We start from the raw sequence: 19,497 nt of genomic DNA, 5'->3' as shown, positions 1-19,497 counted from the left end.
TTCAGCAAATCATGACAGCCTGCAGCAGAAAACAAGTCAAGAAAGAAATCAAGAGTTTGGTTTCTAAATCTATGAGAGATATTCCTAGAAAAGCTAGTTTTTACGGAAAAGGAGAGTCTTTCATTCTGCGCTACGGCATCCCCTTGTCAGCTCTTACAGGTAAGTAATTTGGTTCAAAACAACTGCAAAAACAGAAATAACAGATTTAGGATCAGCTGGATGCAACTTGAAATCCCTGGAATACCACGTACTAGTTAAATGACAGTTTTTCTGAGCACATTTCTTCCTTTCAAAATGGAGATATAGATTCCACTTATCTCACACCTTTCCTCTGAAGATTCAAATGAATTGATGATGATAAAAACCATAGACCTACTTAGCATTTGTAAGTACCAGGCTATTCACTGTTCTACATGATTCTCACATATTATCTCATTGCCACAACACCCTCTGAGGTAAGAACAGTTAAAATCCTCATTTTGCAGATAGGGAGGCCAAGAAATGGAAGATGAAATCATTTGCCCAAAGACATTTTTAAGATGTAATATTTATGAAGTGCCTTCCAAGTAACTAGTAGGAACTAAAAGCAAAGTAGCTATTATTCCCTTGTGTCTATTTCTGTAGATTTAAAAAAGGGAGAGAATACACACATACCTGTTTCTTCTGTTTTACGAGCTGTGGGAAAATTCCTTGTCAGTCTAATTTAACAGTCCTTTCAGGACTACAAAGTGCAGAAACAGATAATCCTTCCTTAAGATCTGCCCCACCAGGGGGCGCCTGGCTGGCTCAGTGGGTCAGGCTTCTGCCTTCAGCTCAGGTCATCATCTCAGGGTCCAGGAAGGAGCCCCTCATCTGGCTCTCTGCTCGGCGGGGAGCCTGCATCCCCCCCCCCCCGACTGCCTGTCTGCCTACTTCTGATCTCTGTCTAATTAATTAATTAATTGATTGATTAAAAAAAAAAAAAGATCTCACCCAAGAACTCAAATTTGTTAAAATTTCTGTAGTTGAAATGATTGCAGACCGCTTTTGGCCCTTAAATTGTTTGTGAAATTCATTGATCATCATCTGCCATAAGTGATGTCATTTCTCTAATGCCTCAATCGGTCTGGGAAGAGTCTGCTCATCGTTGATATCTAAAAGTTCACAGGACAGCAGAAGTGGAAAACTCTGTAAAACCACTTCTGTAACAAGTGGTTCTGCGTTGAATTATAAAAAATTATAAGAAGTTACACAGGAGAGAAAGCTTACTTAAACAAGTTGATACACTTGTGATTAGAACCCCCCAGTTCAGTGAGCCATGTGCTTTCTTGAGTTGTCCCAATCATACCTCCTTAAAAATGAGTTTAAAAAAAAAGTGGGGAAAATAAGTTATAGTATGTAACAAAAAAAGACTCATTTATACTTTGGTTTTTGTTTTTTTGTTTTTTTCCTTTTCTTTGCACTTGGTTCTTGAGAGGAAGGGAAGTAGTTCTCTACTGTGAAATCAATCTTAAGGAGAGAGACTGACAGACATCAGCATGCACATGTTGTGGCACAAATTTTACCATCTCCAACTGGTCCTCCCCAAGCCTGGTTTTGGTGTCTCCTTCCAGGCGTCAAACCACATATTGCCTTGTCCACTGGTCTTGCCACTTCAACTTCTTGGGTCACTTCTGCAAATCCTGTGGCTTGCTAGACACAAAACATATCAGAGGGAGTTTTTGGTTTTATAAATCAGCATATTCAAGTCTTTCAGAAATTACTCAATGAAACAATAAATTGGTCATTAGTTCACTTCTGTAACTAATGGTTCTGTATCAGTTTTAAAAATATTTAAAATGTCATTCTTCACATCCAAATAGTTGTTTTCACCGTAGAAACGCTGAGACTTTATAAGATAAATACATCAGAATTACCAAGCACTCTTCATAATCTTCAGCCTTTGGATTCACACACACGATCATGCTTACTTTACCTTCCCATCAAAGTAGTTCTTGAACAGATGGGTTAACTTTGAATCTCGGTATGGAACCATCTGTAAATACATTAAAACCCAAATATATAAGGCACAAGAATGCACACAAACAAAGCTCTGCAAATGATGACCGGCTGTCGCTTACTTTGTTATTTCCATATATTTGGTTCTCTCTCAGGACTTCCATACATGTTCTTTGCATCATTAATGACTGATTAATGTTACCTGACAGGAAAATATAGACAGAAGACATCTGAAAACAATACAGTAGCTACAATGTGGTCTGTCTGCCTGTAAAATGCCCACTTCATTGAAATACTATATGGAAATTACAACTAATGGGTTTTGGTGGCCCAGTCTAAGGAGCTGTCCCCACATGGCCTGGCCTGGCTGTACTTCAGGAGTATTTTAATAGCAGTGTTTCAGGAGGGGGTTAATACCATCCTTCAAGGATTCTATCAAAAGGACTATCTGTGGAATGCACCATTATATATTTCATGGCCCATCAAGTTTCTAACAAATCTTGAACTCTATGAAAAAGTAATATTAAATGCAGATGTTTAATATCCTCATATTAAAATATTATCTCAAAAGCCTCAGGCTTCATCAGCACTGAAATCCCACCTCACCCCTGCCTGCACCCAGAGGGGCTCCTGTCTCCAACTAACTCTGTCCCCTCCACATCCAAACAAGAAATTCAGTTTTTGTTTTTGGGTTTTAATCTCTACACCCATTGTGGGGCCTGAACGCACAACCCTGAGGTCAAGAGTCTCAGGGTTGCTCTATTGAATCAGCCAGGTGGCCCCAAACAAGGATTACTAAGGCAATGCAGCTGTTAGTTCTAACCACTCATTTGGATTTCTGAGCCAAGCCTCCAGTGATGCAGGAGAGCTCACTTGCAGAGACCCCCAAAAACATTAGCTAACTCCAACTGTGCTCTCATCCTTGGTCACTTCTCAAAACACAGAGCTCATCTGTGTCTCCATAATGTCCCATGATTCAGGACTCTTCTTCCTTGACCCCAACTCCCAGAGTCCTTCCTACTTCCACTGTGCTCTCTGGAGCCCAAATTCCTGTTACCGGACTTCCCTATGTCTTCACACCTCTCACAGAGAGCTCTACCCATCTCTAATTACCATGATTTCTTAACCTGGGGTCCATATTGTCCATGGGTACATTTCAGGAAGTCTGTATACTGGATGGGAAATAAATTATACCTTTTATTTTTTCCAGACTTCTGAAATAGCATTTCCTTTCAATTATGAATTTAGGCCAAAACATAATATTAGTGGTATCTGTGATTTTTGTCAGTACAAATCATAGGTAATTTTTTTTTTAATATTTTATTTATTTATCAGAGGGGGGGTAGAGTGAACACAGGCAGACAGAATGGCAGGCAGAGGCAGAGGGAGAAGCAGGCTCCCTGCTGAGCAAGGAGCCCGATGTGGGACTCGATCCCAGGATGCTGGGATCATGACCTGAACTGAAGGCAGCTGCTCAACCAACTGAGCCACCCAGGTGTCCCTGAATCATAGGTAATTTTACAGCTCCTTACAGTGCTACAGATAGTTATGTTCATCACTACTTTGAAATTACATAGTTATAAGACCTACTGATACATCTTTAATTAAGGCATTAACAAAGAAGCATGTAAATGATTACAATGACAAGTGCCTTAAGAATACTTTTGGGGGGGCACCCAGGTGGTTCAGTCAGTCAGCCATCAGACTTTTTTCTTTTAAGATTGATTTGTCTTAGAGTCCAGGTGGGGTGAGGGGCAGAGGGAGAGAATCTCAAGCAGACTCCCTGCTGAGGGTGGAACCTGACGTGAGGCTTGATCTCAGGACCAGGAGAGATCATGACCTGAGCTGAAACCAAGAGTCAGACACTCAACCAACTGAGCCACCTAGGCGCCCCAGGCATCCACCTCTTGATAGCAGCTCAGGTCTTATTTCAGGGTTGTGAGTTCAAGCCCTGCCTTGGGCTCCATGCTGGGTGTGAAGCTTACTTTAAAAAGGGAAGGGTTGCATCTGGGTGGCTCAATCAGTTAAGCATCTGCCTTCAGCTCAGGTTATGATCTCTGGGTCCTGGTATCAAGCCTTGCATCAGGCTCCCTGCTCAATGGAAGTCTGCTTCTGCCTCTCCCTCTAATAATAACTTCTAAAAACACATTTCCATCTAATCGGCTTTCTTTGTAATTCTACATATTTTATGTCATTCACTCAGGGATATTCTGCAGCCGAGGTGTAAAACAAATCAATCTTAAAAGAAAAAAGTCTGATGGCTGACTGAGTGAACCACCTGGGTGCCCCCCCAAAAGTATTCACAGGATTATCCTGTCAGAAGGATAGTGCTTCCCCCTGCAGCACAAGTAAAAGTTGCTTGTTTTCTGAAGCCTGACATTTATAAGGATGGTGAGCAGAGAGGCCAGCAACATTCTCCTAATCCTTAGCTGCTGCCCTTCCATGTTCCCCAGCATGCCTGCTCCTGGGTCATTCTGGTGTCTGTGAGGACTGCTCTAATGTGCTGCCAGGACTCCCACTCCCTCAACTCCCGTCAGTCTGTCTTCACCATGCGAGCTGCACAGCTATGCCCACACCCTGAACCTTTATCACTCAGAACTGCACTTCCTCTAGAATCCTGTGCCCCAGCCACAGTCTCCTCTTCCCCTGCTCATGCCCTCGTTTTTATCTCAGCTGTTGCCCATCCATATCAACACTGCTAGTCCTTTCTGGTTTTCTCCCAAAGCATCAGAACCCTCAAGTTTCTACTTTCTTCCACTGAGATAAACCCTCTCCCCATCAAGGTGAATCCTTCCTCTTGCGATCTAGATCCCAGATTCTCTATCTTAAATACACATACAATGTGGAGGAGGTTTTTTTGTCCTCACATGGCTACCACCTTCTTTCTCCTTCCTAGGCTCTTTCAGTCAATTACCTCAAGCATCTGTTCCTCAAGGCTCTGCCCTCAGCCTGTTCCCATGTGTCCTCCATGAATAATCTCATCTCCCCTGTTGCTTCTATAATATTGGCAAAACCTAAATTTATATGCCTCCCATCAAATCGCTCTCCTTCCAAATGTGTGTACATCCAGTGACTAGGCAGTTCCCCTGGGCTAAGCTGAACACATCCAACAGACTCTTCAACAACCCACATCTGCACCTCAGACTGCTTTCTCCTCAGCCACAATCTTGGACCTGCCCTCCTCTCTTGCTTCCTCTCCACATGCAGGTCGACTTCCTAACCAGCTCTCCCTTTTCTCCCACCCTTGCGTCCAGGGCACATGATTGCTCCTCTGAATTACTCCAAAAGGCTCCCAGCTGCTTTTCCTATCCCTAGGCCTGCCTCAGTACATTAATTCTCTATATGGGAAAACAACCTTTCTGAAAGACTAATTCTTCATTTCCTTTCAGGGGAGGCTGCATAACAGCAGAAAGACACAAGCGTTGAAAATCCAGCCAGTCAGGGTTAAAAATTAGGCTCGGGTTTTGGGAAGTTGACGTAAACTCTCCCAACCCATTTCCTCATCTGAAAATGGGTATCATAATCCTGAAAGGTCAGAATCAAGAAATCAAGCCCATGCATAGTAAATACTGTGATACACATTAGTCCTTTAATAACTGGCAATCACCATTATTCCTTTAGGACAAAATTTAGACTTTTTAACATGATAGATGAGTCCTCATGGCCTTGCTGCCTCAGTTGTCATGGGTCAATAATCCATACCCTCCCACTTCAGTGACCTTGACCCTGCCATATTCTCTCAGTTTACAAGTGGCTGCCTCCTCTGTCAAGTATAACTCTAACCCTGTCTTGCATATAGCTCACTCAATTTAAGTGTCAACTACATGAACTTCCCCACTAAACTTTCCCTCACATGCACCCCCAGACTAAATGAATGTTCAAATACTGGCACACAATACATATTCCGTACATGCTATGGGGTAAACCATAACATAAACAGCTACACTAATGAAAGACTAAAAAAACAAAACAAAACATAGATTTCCTTCCAATTTGCTTTTGTATTCAAAGTTTTCCCATTTCCAGAAGCCAATTTTCACCAGTATGCATGTTGGAATACCTGTTAAATCACTTAAGTTTAAGGATGTGGTGCTTTACTGGCAATAGATACAATATGAATATAATTTGCTTTATATTTATTTTAATCACTTACCCTCATTCTTCAAGAAGTCAGTGTACTAGGGGCGCCTGGGTGGCTCAGTGGGTTAGGGTGCTGCCTTCAGCTCTGGTCATGATCTCAGGGTCCTGGGATCGAGTCCCACATCGGGTTCTCTGCTCAGCAGGGAGCCTGCTTCCCTTCCTCTCTCTCTGCCTGCCTCTCCGTCTACTTGTGATTTCTCTGTCAAATAAATAAATAAAATCTTAAAAAAAAAAAATTTGTAAAAAAAAAAAAGAAGTCAGTATACTATAACATAGAATACACACATATATGTTACATATATTATGTATATTATAGTATACATAATATATACATATTATATATACCATATATATAATATACTGATACCAAACCAACATTACTAAAGGAACAGCAATGACCACTAAACTTAACCTCAGATTATCAAAACTGAAGACATTTATGCTTAAACCACCTATCAATAAGCAGGTGACAGACTGGCATTGCAAGTTTTTGGAAGTTGTAGCAATAAACCAGTACTATGCTGTGCTCACCAGCTTCATGTAATCTGTTCCCTTCTGCTTTTCTCTAGTTCATTCACTTCCAGCAAGATATACCAGGGACAACTGACTTATAGTGATTTGTTCCTTTTCCTGAAGAGAAGATCGTAAATACAATAACATTAGGTATAACTGGTTTACAGTGTTTTTCAAATATATTCCAATCAACAAATTATTAAGTCTTATAAATATCACATTTGCACAGTACAAAACTGTAGGGCCAAAGGATACAGGTTTTGGTGGAAGAGTCTGCTAAAAGCATAAGCTCAGTATACTCATGATAGTCTCGATGACTTGCCTGTTGTCTGGTCTTCCACATTATACTCTAAGCCCCGTGAAAGCAAGGACTGCCTCTCAATCAATGGTCTCATCTCTAGCACCCTGCACAGCACCTCACTGCAGGATCTCAATCTGTGTCTGCTAAGTAGTGACTCTAGAACAGGCCTATCCTAAATTCTTCTATAACCGATACTTAACAATTTTATAATTGTGAAAAATTTCATAATACTCTAATTGTATAAAAAATGAAGAGGCACATAACTGATTTGTAATATTAGATGTGTTCAAAGGACAGGAAGTATATATGGAGGCTTGACTTAAAAGCGTTTTCTAGCTAGTATGCGTACCTACTCTATATATAAAGTCAGGCACTGGCCTAAGAATTCTACGTGCATTGCCTGCTTTAATCCTCACAGAGGATTTTAACAGTCAGACAGCTAACAAATTAATAGGACTCAGAATTCGAATTCTGGTGGTTTCCAGTATGCTGCCGTACCATCTCATCATGCCATGTGGAAACCTTCATGATGAGGTTCAAATGGAATTACACTTTAATAACAAGTTATTAAATGATTCCTATTCAGGCGCAAATGCTTTTACTAATTGATATAAGCCTTGTAGTATGACAGGCCCAGCAGTAAAAGATGATCTGCAGATGGAAGGCCTACTGGCCTATCAGCCGAAAGAAGAACAATTTAGAATTGTCATCTCCTAAACTGTATCTACCCTGGAAAGTTAATCGCTGACATTTTAAAACCATTAACTGAATTCCCACATACAAAATGAGTCTTCAGAGATAAAATAATGACCCATACTCATTTTATCTCCTCTATTAAAGAGATTTATAAAGATTTGTAAACCTTTTTCACAGCACAATTCTAGGTTCTTAGATTCAATAGCCAGCTTCCCAAAACTATACTCTTTAATGGAACAATTTTAAAAAGTCATCACCCACACTTAATAATTCTAGAATAGTCTTCACTGCAGTCAAACTTCCCTGATTTATTTCAAGTTCCAAAAACTAACAGTTCAGTTAAAACAAGAAAAACTCCACACAGTGCAAGTTTACCTGTAAGACACTGTCTCCATCTGCATCCAGGGGAGTCTAAACTAATTTAATGTTGAATACGCTACGAGAATGTCTGGACTCACGATTCAAATGTGTGTTAGCAATACATCGCTTTTTCTGGCCTGTGATGACAGAGACATCATTGATCAAACCTGAACTCAGTCATTACAGGATACATGCTTTCTACTAAATAGTACTGCCATCAAATTACAGTAGCAACTGTCAGGATTTTATTTATTGTTTCAGATTTTCCTAACTTTAACTTGGTTTCTAACCTCTCCAGAAAACTTCGAAAGCCTCTTCAATAGATTTCACTTGTACTTCTGTACATCCTGCAACATACATGTTATGGTTCTTATCTTCACGAAGCAATTTAGATTGTGGTGGTCTGTGAGAAAGAAAGACATCAGTCTCCTAAATAATGAGATCCTAATATCTCAACTTAAGACTAGGACTAAACTGGCAGGCCACCTGACATGGATTCTTACAATGGGAATAGGCCTAGGCAAGAGCTCCAAAAAACCAGGAAACTTAGGTAAGTATAAGGGTATACAGTCAGGATTAGTTACTGTAACAGGGTCACAGGAACCTAGGTTGTTCTAGAAGCTTTGCTCTACTGTGTTCTAATAAAGCACACAAAACACTAAACAAGTAGAGAACAAAACAGTATTACATATAGCAACACCACATGCACAGGTTAAGCCACAAAATCTAGCATTTCCCTAATTTTAAAAATTGAACAGAGCTGGTTCTCACATCAGAATCAGCAAAAGACAAATTCAGAAAGAGTTTGGTATACACCAGGAGTGGCAATCTTTTCAAAGTGGCTGATCAAGTTTTGATCTGCATAGTAGGATAAGGATGGAAAGGGTGCCGCCTGTTCGGCCTTAGTCTTGTGAGCAGTGGGGGTGGAAATGTGTGTCAGCCACCATCATTCAGTACAGGGCAGATTCCCCAAGCAGCAGGGAGGGGCTCAGAGGTAGCAGCCAGCGCAGTACCAACGAAAAACTACCTACATTCAAACATGCCACAGATGCCAACCACTGGCATAACTGCACCCTTTCTCCTTAAGAAAAGAGTCAATGTCATCACATACACAAAATCTGTGTTTCTCATGGGCATGCTGCAACTGTTCCACTTACTAAAGGAATAAGGTGAAAGTTATTACAGCAGCCGGGCTCAGTCCACAGTAGTGATAGTCACAATGAGTCGGTGCTTAAAAACCCTCTACTTGTAGTATTTCTTCATCGTATTTAAAAAGACTTTAAAAAAAAAAAGGTTAAAAACCATCCTAAGCAATTAATTCTTAATTCGATGCCAAATATGCACCCTGTGAGTTCATTCAAGAGTTACCAGAAAGGTTACAAGGCAAGCAAGGCACATTTATCGGTCTTCCTTTTTTCTAAAACTAAAACCAAGAGAGGCTTCTTTGAAAATAATCTCTTTTAGAACAAACCAAACAGAAATGTGGCATGTGTGTAAAAAAGTGAAATGGATTGGTAGCAATGAATCATCAAAAAAGTTGAGGAAAGGGGCGCCTGGGTGGCTCAGTGGGTTAAAGACTCTGCCTTCGACCCAGGTCATGATCCCAGGGTCCTGGGATTTGGCCCTGCATGGGGCTCTCTGCTCAGCAGGCAGCCTGCTCCCCTCCCCCCCCATCCTGGCCCCCCACCGCCTGCCTCTCTGCCTTCTTGTGATCTGTCAAATAAATAAATAAAATCTTAAAAAAAAAAAAAAGTTGAGGAAAATGGGTACACACAACAAATGGGAAAGGAAGTAATCTATAAATTGCTTAATTTATTAAACCTGTTCTCAGTCTAATGGTTTTCTAAGTATCCAGCTGTTTCTCCAATAATGTTCAGTTAGTCTTCATATTATTTATGTTCTGAGAGGCCCTAACAAAGACAGCATTGAAGATAAGCATTTAGCTTAAGAACAAAACCATCGCGGTGCCTGGGTGGCTCAGTGGGTTGAGCCTCTGCCTTCGGGGTCCTGGGATCAAGCCCCACCTCAGGCTCTCTGCTCAGTGGGGAGCCTGCTTCCCCCCTCTCTCTGCCTGCCTGTCTGCCCACTTGTGATCTCTGTCTGTCTAAAAAAAGAAAAAAACAAAAAACAAAAACAAAACATCACCTTAAGAACAAGATACTAATAGGACATGAAACTCCCAGAGTCCGCTCTGGCACAAACATGGATTGTGAGGCCAGGCTGTTCATTCCTCTTCAGTCTGAGCTGGAAGACCCAAGGAAATCTAAGGAGTTGTCTTTTAACTCTGGTGGAATGATGTTACAGATGTCACTTCACATTAATCAGTGATGACAGATCTGTATCGGTTGTACAGACAACAGCTTTGGGCTCCGCTCTATAGCGATCACCAACTGTAGATGGTTAACATGGCTACAAACTCCCAACATGAAGTGTTAGGTTCTTGAAAAATAACTCCAGGGAACTCACATGCATAGGACACTTCCTTGCACAATTACAGTGTTTCTCAAAATACAGCCCCAAGGCCAAGAGTTCTCAAAAGTATGTCTAAGATGAGGATTCAGGTCTCTCTTCTCCTTAGATGCCTTAACCCACTGGTTCCTTAATATAGCTGCATATCTGATTAAGAATAAAACTATGCATTGAACACCAACTGCATGATATATTATGCATATTATGTGTATGAAATATATGCACATCATATTTCATTGGGAAAACAAAGGCATTATCACCTTTTATCACTGAGAAAACTAAGGCTCACTGAGGTAAAGTGACTTCCCCAAGGTTAAGCAGCTGACAAGGGACTCTCTTTGCTACTTACTTAGGCTTTATGGGATCAAACGGCACCTCTCCCAATAGATCATAAATGTAATTACTATATATTTCGATACAAGAGACAAATATACCATAGACACTATCTTCTGCTTTGCAGAATTCTTATACATTTATCATATCTGCAAACTCTGGGTCTACTTGTCATCTGAAAAAAGGAAAAAGCCAAAAAGTCTGTTCTTACGGAGTCAGCATCAAAAGTAAACGATCCCAAGGGGAAACTAAAAGATTTAAGTTAAATGACCTGTCACTGCAAGCAGTCTATTCATACTTGTAGTGAGCCAATAGAACCTGCCATCTCCTCCCAGACACACAGCTTTTCTACCCTCTTCCACCCAAAGTGGCACCTTCTCTAAATAGTATTTCAAGGACCGTGTGCTCAAAACCTAACAGAACTAAGCAAATAAACTTAATGAAGAACATTCCTCAACTTTGATCTCACTACAGTCAACTGTCAGACCAGCTCCCCTTCATGTTCGTCATCCCCTATGCCTGAGAAAGCCATCAGACAGAGTTCCCCTTAGGCCAGTGTCACACTGAATGTAATTACTTGCTAGAGGGAGTCTTTGGATTGGGCATGGCTTCTCTTTTCTGCCGTTCTAACAAGGCATCAACTTCACACTGGTTATCCATGCTATTCCTGTCATTAGATTTAAAAACCTGAAGTGGGGGTAAAAATCAGACCATGATTTTTTTAAGAGTTTAGCTTAGTTTTTTAAGGTTTCAGAATGTAACCAGTGTATTAGTTTTCCTTTAACACTACTGTATCCACAGGTCTCTTGCCCTATGCCCTCAAGTGATACAGTCACAACTCCAAAAAAAAAAAAAATTACACTTACATATTGTGTTGCTTGAAATGACCCTATACTGTTAAAGATCATGTCCAAACAACGAGGAAGCAGACCTCCTTCTCCTGGAGAACCAGTCATTGTGTGAGTTTTTCCACTTCCTGTCACACCATATGTGAAAAGGAGACCTACAATGTAGCAAGTCACATGGACTTATATGTTGAAGGTCACACTGGGTTATATCTTAAAAGTCCTCCACTTTTGGGGCACCTGGGTGGCTCAGTGGGTTAAAGCCTCTGCCTTCAGCTCAGGTCATGATCCCAGAGTTCTGGGATCAAGTCCCACATTGGACTCTCTGCTTGGCGGGGAGCCTGCTTCCTCCTCTCTCTCTCTGCCTGCCTCCCTATTTGTGAGCTCTGTCTGTCAAATAAATAAATTAAAAAAAAAAAAAAAAAAAGTCCTCCACTTTTAATATTTCTTCACTGTATTAAGAAACACTTAAAATTAACCAGCTCAAAAAGAAGGCTATATGGGCGCCTAGGTGGCTCAGTTGGTAATGCTTCGAGTTTTTATCTCAGCTCAGGTCTTGATCTCAGGATGGTGAGCTCAAGCCCCTCATTTGGCTCCACGCCCAGGCTGGAGCCTACTTAAATAAAAATAAAATATTTTAAAAAGTAGGTTTTATACCACCCTAACAAATCTGAATTCAAGGCCAAACATAAACAAATATATAAGTACCAAAAAAGTTTTTTCAGAGGGGGACAAAAAAGAAAATGTAACAAAAGCTTCAGTAATCCTATCATTTTTGCCATGAATGAGGTTCACTACCAAGGGATTAGCCACAACATCAAAGAGCTCCTTCTGGGTGGGATGAATGCCAAATACTTGTTTAAATGAATACAGAGTCTGTGAAGAAGGAAAAAAATTAAAAGCATAGGAATGGAACTTCACTCTAAGCTAGAAACACATCTGTTTAAATGTATTCAGATGTTTCTTAGTGAACATTTAAGATCTAGACAACGCCCCCCCAAAAATGAAGTCTTTAAACTTGGAACCCTTAAAGTCATGACATAATTTAAGTTATACCCCTTATAAACAAAATGTAGAAGTTTAAAGTCCACTAATGCTTCACAGACCCAGGCTGATTTGGGGCAGCAAAGATCAAAATCATCATGACTCAGTCACAGACTTGTGAAAATCATCAAACATTACTCCATATACTAATTTACCACTTGCTCTTTTAAAATGCCATAGCAGCATAAAATCAAGTTATTTGGTGTACTGTCTTAAAATCAGAAATGACCTGTAAATATAATCTCATCTGAGTTTGTCTAGGAAATAAATTTTAATGGTGACCCTTAAAAAAAATCAGTACTTCAATTATCAAATCTCTATCAATATATGATTATTATAACACTATTACCAAAAATATTACCAAACTCCTACTTGGAAAATTTGATTGGGGACTGAGGTATATATGAATATATTTTCATGTAAACTAAATTGTCCTTTTTGTCCAGAGGCTGGAGTTCAATTATTTCTGTCTTTGTTATTTTTTAGTTTTTCTGAATTACAGACATTGCAATTATTTCTGTAACCTTCCTGAATGTCACAGCTTTTGTTTCACGAATGTCAGTACATGAGCATTGTTGTTACATGAGCATTCACTAGAATTTATTGTGGATTATAGCCTTTGTCAAGTAGTACCCTCTTTTCTGTTTTATACCCTTGTCCTTACATTCAACCTGTACAGATATCACTATCATGAACCTTAGGTTTTTAAAATTAGCAGTTTTGTCCCCCCACAAAGGGGACATGTATAGATTAGTACTCAAACATACACTAACACAACATGTGCTAGCCTTAGCCTGGCAGCGAATCATTTCATTCTTACCTTCAATTACATACTATTAATTATTATGCTCATTTTATAACTTGTTAAAAGATCACACACCTACTTTAGCTAGGCTAACTCTTACTTCGTGGAAGGTTTTACCCCAACCCTGTAAAACAGCTATAGAGTTCACAAGAAGAATAAAGAATCTTAGAACGGAAAGGATACATATAAAATAGTGCTGATAGATCAGTCAGATGACCTCCAAGTTCTTGTGAACAAATCCCTTCTTACTAATAAGAAAACCAAGACCCAGAGGAGGAACTTGCCCAATCCTCCGGTGCTGACTGGTATCCCAACCATTTCCAGGCCAGCACTGCCTTCTGTGACAAGGCGGTGAGAACTGCTAATCCCCACCAAGATTTCTGGTGGGGATGTACTTATACATAGGAGATTAATCTAACAGAGAAATCTTATAGAGAAATGAAGTTCTTCACAGTAAGGCAGTTCTCAATTATTTGACATCTTTGAAGCCCACTCCTCCATGAAGCCTTCCCAGACTATTCATTCGTGCTTCATCCATATTCATTGAAAGGGGAACAGGACAGATAAGGTGCATATCCCCCTGAAGCTTACATTATAGCAGGGAAAAGAGACAAATCTCTTGATGTGTGCTAAGTGCTATCAAGGAAGCACATAAAGGGCAGACCAGGACAGAAGGAGGGAAGGGTGCCACTTCTGATAAGGTAGATCTGACACTGTGAGGAGGTGATGTTTTAGCTGAAATCCATAGATGAGGAGCCATCTGTGCTAAGAGCCAGGAGAAAGAAAAGTCTACACCAAGAGCACTGCCCTGAAGCAGGATCCCGGCTTATCCAAGGAACTCAAAGGACTGGATGGCTAGCAATAGATGACTGTGGACAAACAGGAGACAAATTAAGCAGGATCTTGCTCGTTTAAAGACTTTATGCCTTGAAAAATTTTAAACAGGAAACTGGCCAGATCAGATTTACACTTTAAAAGATCTCTCTGGTGGCTCTGTGGAAAATGGAGAATAAGATTCAGATCAGAAGCAAGCAGTCCAGTTAGATTTCAAGTATGGTCAGCAAACCAGCACCCCTGAGAACTGTTTTGTTTCCTGTCTAGGAGGAGAGAATTAGAGAATCTGGAGTAAGTTTAGAAACTTTTGTAGCCATTTGACATGGCTGCCACATCCCAGTATGACATCACTGGGCTCATTTCATTGAACAGATTATCAAACCACTTCTCTGTGGTCTAATTCAGATGGCAAAGCTACAGCACGAAATTATTGGTCATGATGCACTGAAAATTTAAAAAGCTGTTCCTTCACCACAGATCATTTGAGAATCACTAGTCCTGGCTAAGCACGGCTAAGATGAGTGGGAGCAGTAGAGATAGAAACAAAAGGACAGTTTCACATTGGAGCAGAACGGATAGAATGTACTGGTGAATGAATGGCATTATGAGCACACATGGTGCCACCATTTATTGAGAGAAGACAAGGGAGGAAATGATTTAGAGTGGGGAAAGAAGAGTTCTTTTCGACACACAGAATTTGAGATGCATATATGACATCCAGTGGATGTTCAAATTTAGAGCTGAGTAAAGGGTTCGACAGAAGATTAAAAAGACCCTCCAGAATCACTGTATAACCAACATTTAAAGCCACGGGAAAGTGTAGAGAAGAGCGCCCTGGTATAGCCGACCCCAGTACTGAGAGGTTGGAAAAGGAAGAGGAGCCCACAAAGAGGGGCCTGTGAGAGCCAAGAACATGAAGACTTGGACAGGACACAGAAGAGGGCTTCAGGAAGGACAGTCCTGCTAAGAAACAGATTATGAGGACAAGAGATGTCCATCTAATATGAGCAGTCCAGAGATGTCCATCTAATATGAGCAGTCCAGAGCCCCCTGGTAGGCTTCTGACAAGCCTGCAAGAGCAGGGTGCACAAGAGTGAAAGGCCGCTGGAAAGTAGAGACAAAAGCCTGAATCACTGCTTCCTCCTGCCTTCCCATAGTCTATCTCTTTCAGCACACCAGTCTGTCTTCCTTCTGTGCCCCTAACTCAGCTGTAAAGGCAAGGATTGTGCCTTACTCATTTTTAAAAATCTCCTGCCCTGCAGCTTTCATGTAACGTATGTTGAACTGAACTGAACTCACTTTGCTCAAGATTTTATTAAAAATAACACTTCATACAAATACACAATGCCTACTGCTAATCTGCACATGAAATTATATCTATGTGTATGTGTCTTTGTGTATAGCTACACAGCACAATCATTCATTAAATGATCCCTAACCTAAAATAAATAATCTAGTACAAGAAATTAACTCATAAAAAGCAATCCTCTAAACTCAAAAACCAAACGTATGCCTAGCCACACTTTATATCTGGTGGTTATAGGGAAGTAAACAATTTTTTCAAAAAAGTGGAAACGTGAATTGTGTTATACGTAAAAAATGTTAAAGCCCTTCAGGAGAGAACATCTCAAGTATAAATGGCTTGGTTCCAATGGGAATTACCTCCTCATAGTCTCCATTTTGGTTGAGTCTGTAACCCTCAGGAGTATGAAGCTGAACAGTTGTATTATGATCACTTACGCAGCACACTTGATCAGGAAGGCTCAATAGGCACACCCTACAGTACACCTGAAATTACAGGAAGGGGCTTCCAGAACAAAAGTTGACTACTTTTCATTTAAGCTTCCCATTCATTCATCTGACACTTGGTCTCTCAACAGAAGAGATTTATATGAACTTAATGCTATGAAAACCAAAACTTGCTACCAGAAAGTGTCAGATGTAAACAGATGTATCAGGATTAAAATCAAGGGATTTTAAATACACATGCAATTAAAATAAACGGGATAACAAAAGCACCAAATCACACAGCTTCTCTTCACTATTATACTGGTACCAGTTGAATAAATCTGTATACAACAACTAATACAAAGATCTCTAAAATTAATATCATCATATGATGAGAATTATTTGAAAAGCTGTTAGAATTCTTTGAAACTGGATGTCAAATAAAATTTGGCCGCTTAACACTTAATATACAAATAAATATAACATATACATATATACAAATAAGAATAATATACAAATAAATGACCACAACATCTAAAACACGGCTTCTTCATTAGTGATAGGGTTAAGGAAAAACTGTTCAGATGTATGTGCAAAGTACCTGGTTCCCTCAACTTAGAACAAGAGACACATTCCAGTGCCAGTGGAGAGAGAGAAAAATATCCCAGAATAAACCAACCTTCTCTTATTTGCCATCTGCCTCTAAAAGCCTGAAACTCGTGAAATACATGCAATTATGATTAGTTATTGGACTGAATCAAACTGTTCTACACCAGCGTCTTTATGAAGCGAGTCATCATTTACTGTTTAACAGCCCTGAAGATGGGAGAGAATGCTCATCCAAGCAGAAAGTTCCCTGCCTTCTGAGAAAGCAGGAAGAATTCTCCAGGACAGGTGAAGAATATTCTTCATTATCTAAGTTTTCAAATTATAATTAGTTACAGAAGTTATACAGTTGACAACCAAAAACTTCATTTTACTGGACTAATGAATCCCACATAGAAACAAAATTTTAAAGCTGGAACCAGCCTTACCTATTTCACCAAATGTTCTCTGACTATGCTTCCACATCTCCATCTCTTCCAAGCATACACAGAAGACAGAAAAGGACTGAAGAAAACACACACACACACAAATTTATAGGTAGACCTTACCCCAACTGGATCTCTAAGACTTGTTTGGGATCCTTTCTTCCTTAAAGTTTCCTGGGTGTCTTAGTCCACCTGGTCATAGGTTAAAAAACATTCAGTTCAAAACATAAAAAACCTCACCTATAATTCATATAGAGACAACCTTCCTAGGATTTATAAAGTTCTCCCTTAGCAGTTCCAAAACATTACACCCCAAGTAACATAAGAATAAGCTGCATTAGAAGAAAATATGTGGCACACGAAGCAAAAGTAAGCAAGACTGGTTTCAGGAAATGGTTTCAATACTAGGTAATAGTTCTATATTTAAAATAGCTTGCGTTTTTTCTGGAAGGACTATACAGAAAGTGAAGCACTGTAAGTTTGAAAAATCTATAGGTAATTGACCACGCTTATCTTGAAAGCATTTATATACGCGCACAAACACACACACACACTGCTCCAACAGCCATTGCCCAGGCAGACTGACTTCACCAAATGACAAAAAAGCAGGTGGGGAAAATCCCACTTGATTCTTTCATCAAGATCTATCTACGCTTTTAAGGAACAATTGTTTTCTCCAAGTTTATCATCCTTTGTCCCCAAAGAAAACTTAGTCGCCAACCTGCAATTTCTTGCTCTCTTGGAATCAAAATAAAAAGATATTTTGACTTCACCAATTTCACGAAAGCATGCGGCTTCCCTCCAAGGCAAACCCCACATTTATCTACAGTGTAGATAAACATTTCACAGTAAAATTGAGTGTAATTATTGGCGTGGACTTTAGATTATTAAAATATTTTCGCAACACAGCCCGAAATGAAACAAACAAGTTTCCAGTACAAAATATCATGGCGCGTTTCCTTAGTTGTTGTTGTTGTTGTTGTTGTTTTTAAAGATAAAAGATTTTTACTTTGGCCCTTTCAGAAAACCAGCTGCCTTGGCAAAGTATTGCTTTACGCAGGAGCGGTCCGGACCCGGTGCACCGTGGGCTTGGGCGCTCGGGGGCGGGCCGGGGCTGTCAGCCGGCTCGGACCCGCACCCCAGTACGTGTGGTCTCGACCTCCGAGCCGCGGCGTGGGCTCGGAAGAGCACGCCGCGCTCGCGGGGGGCCAGGGCTCTCCAGGGACGGAGGCCGCCCGGCGCCAGCAACACCAGGGCACAGCCCACGGGGCGACCCCCGCCCGCACCACCAGCGTCAGAGTGCAACCTGGAAACGCCGGTGGTCGGGCGGGAAAAGGCCACTTCGTTAAGGGCTGGGGGCGGCGCCGGAGCCAGGCGGGTGGAACCCGACCTGACGGCAGCCCACCAGGCTCTGGGCTCCTGGTTTCCCCCGACGTGGGCTGGCCTCTTCTGCTCTCTGGAGGCCCGGAGCGGGACGCCGGACTCCAGCGTGAGGGGAGGTGGGGACGTGGAGGGCGCGCCGCGGACCGGTCCCCGCCAGCCAGGCTCTCCTTAGCGGCCCACGCGGGAGCTTCCACTTTGGAGGCCGCAGTCCGGACAGCAGGGGACTCGGTGCAGACCGAGGAGACGCCGCCCCTGCCCCGTGGTCCGGTACTCACGCTGGCTTCATGACAGCGGGCTCCGTGCTGCCGGGATGCGCGAGCGGGGCGCCGGGCTCGAGCCGGCGGGCTGGTGAGGGTGGCGGGCGGCGGGCCGAGGAACTGGTCGCGGAAAACTGAGGCGCGACGCTCCGAATTGCCGGCAAACGCACCGCGAGCTCAGGTGAGCTCGCGCCCGGCGCTTTTTTATACGGGCCAATCAGCGCCCGCCCGCGGGAAAAAAGGCGGGGCCTCAGAGGAAATAACTGCTCGGCCGGAAACCTTGCTGGTCTCCTAGGCGACCGCCTGGAGCGCGGGGCGTCCAGGATGCAGGGCTGCAGGGCTGCAGGGCTGAAACCCGGACCTCAGACGTAATAAAATCCAACCCCGTCCACTTTCCCAGGAGAAAACTGAGGGTTTCTTTTCCTACAGCACAAGAAGGCCAATGGAAGGACAAGTCCAGGGTCGACTCAAGAGGTCACAGGTGTTCCAGGACGGGAGTGTCCTATTCTTGTCCTGTGCCCTGCATCTCTCACTCCCTCCCTGGCTTCCACATCATCACATCATATTGGATTTCGTTCTCTCCTTCTCCTTTCCTGGGTTCTCCTTCTCAGGCTCCTCCAGCTCTTTCGTACATAACACGCTGTGTTATGAAATTATTAATGTTTGATCCTGGGCATTGTTTAAAAGAAAACCACCGGCCCAAAATGGAGTCCCTTATGCTAGGCCGAGTCACCAAACCGGGCCCTACTCTCTTACTAGGTTCTACTTCGCCCCAAAACAT

The 19,497-nt window shown here is 41.7% G+C and overlaps 1 long non-coding RNA gene across 2 annotated transcripts in view; it reads right to left on the bottom strand.

Annotated features, from left to right (window-relative positions):
- Nucleotides 1-18,942, bottom strand: part of LOC131999570 (uncharacterized) — a 23,747-nt gene extending 4,805 nt beyond the window's left edge. For both annotated transcript variants that reach the window (XR_009399078.1, XR_009399077.1), the window contains exons 1-5: nucleotides 18,735-18,942; nucleotides 17,200-17,268; nucleotides 6,131-6,316; nucleotides 1,955-2,014; nucleotides 1,545-1,671 (exon numbers count right to left, since the gene is read on the bottom strand). This is a non-coding gene — a long non-coding RNA (uncharacterized LOC131999570). The remainder of the gene's footprint in view (nucleotides 1-1,544; nucleotides 1,672-1,954; nucleotides 2,015-6,130; nucleotides 6,317-17,199; nucleotides 17,269-18,734) is intronic.
- Nucleotides 18,943-19,497: the final 555 nt, after the last annotated feature.

This window comes from Mustela nigripes, chromosome 13 (genome assembly GCF_022355385.1).
Source record: "Mustela nigripes isolate SB6536 chromosome 13, MUSNIG.SB6536, whole genome shotgun sequence".
Taxonomy (NCBI): Eukaryota; Metazoa; Chordata; class Mammalia; order Carnivora; family Mustelidae; genus Mustela; species Mustela nigripes.
This window is presented reverse-complemented; position numbering and strand designations above follow the sequence as displayed.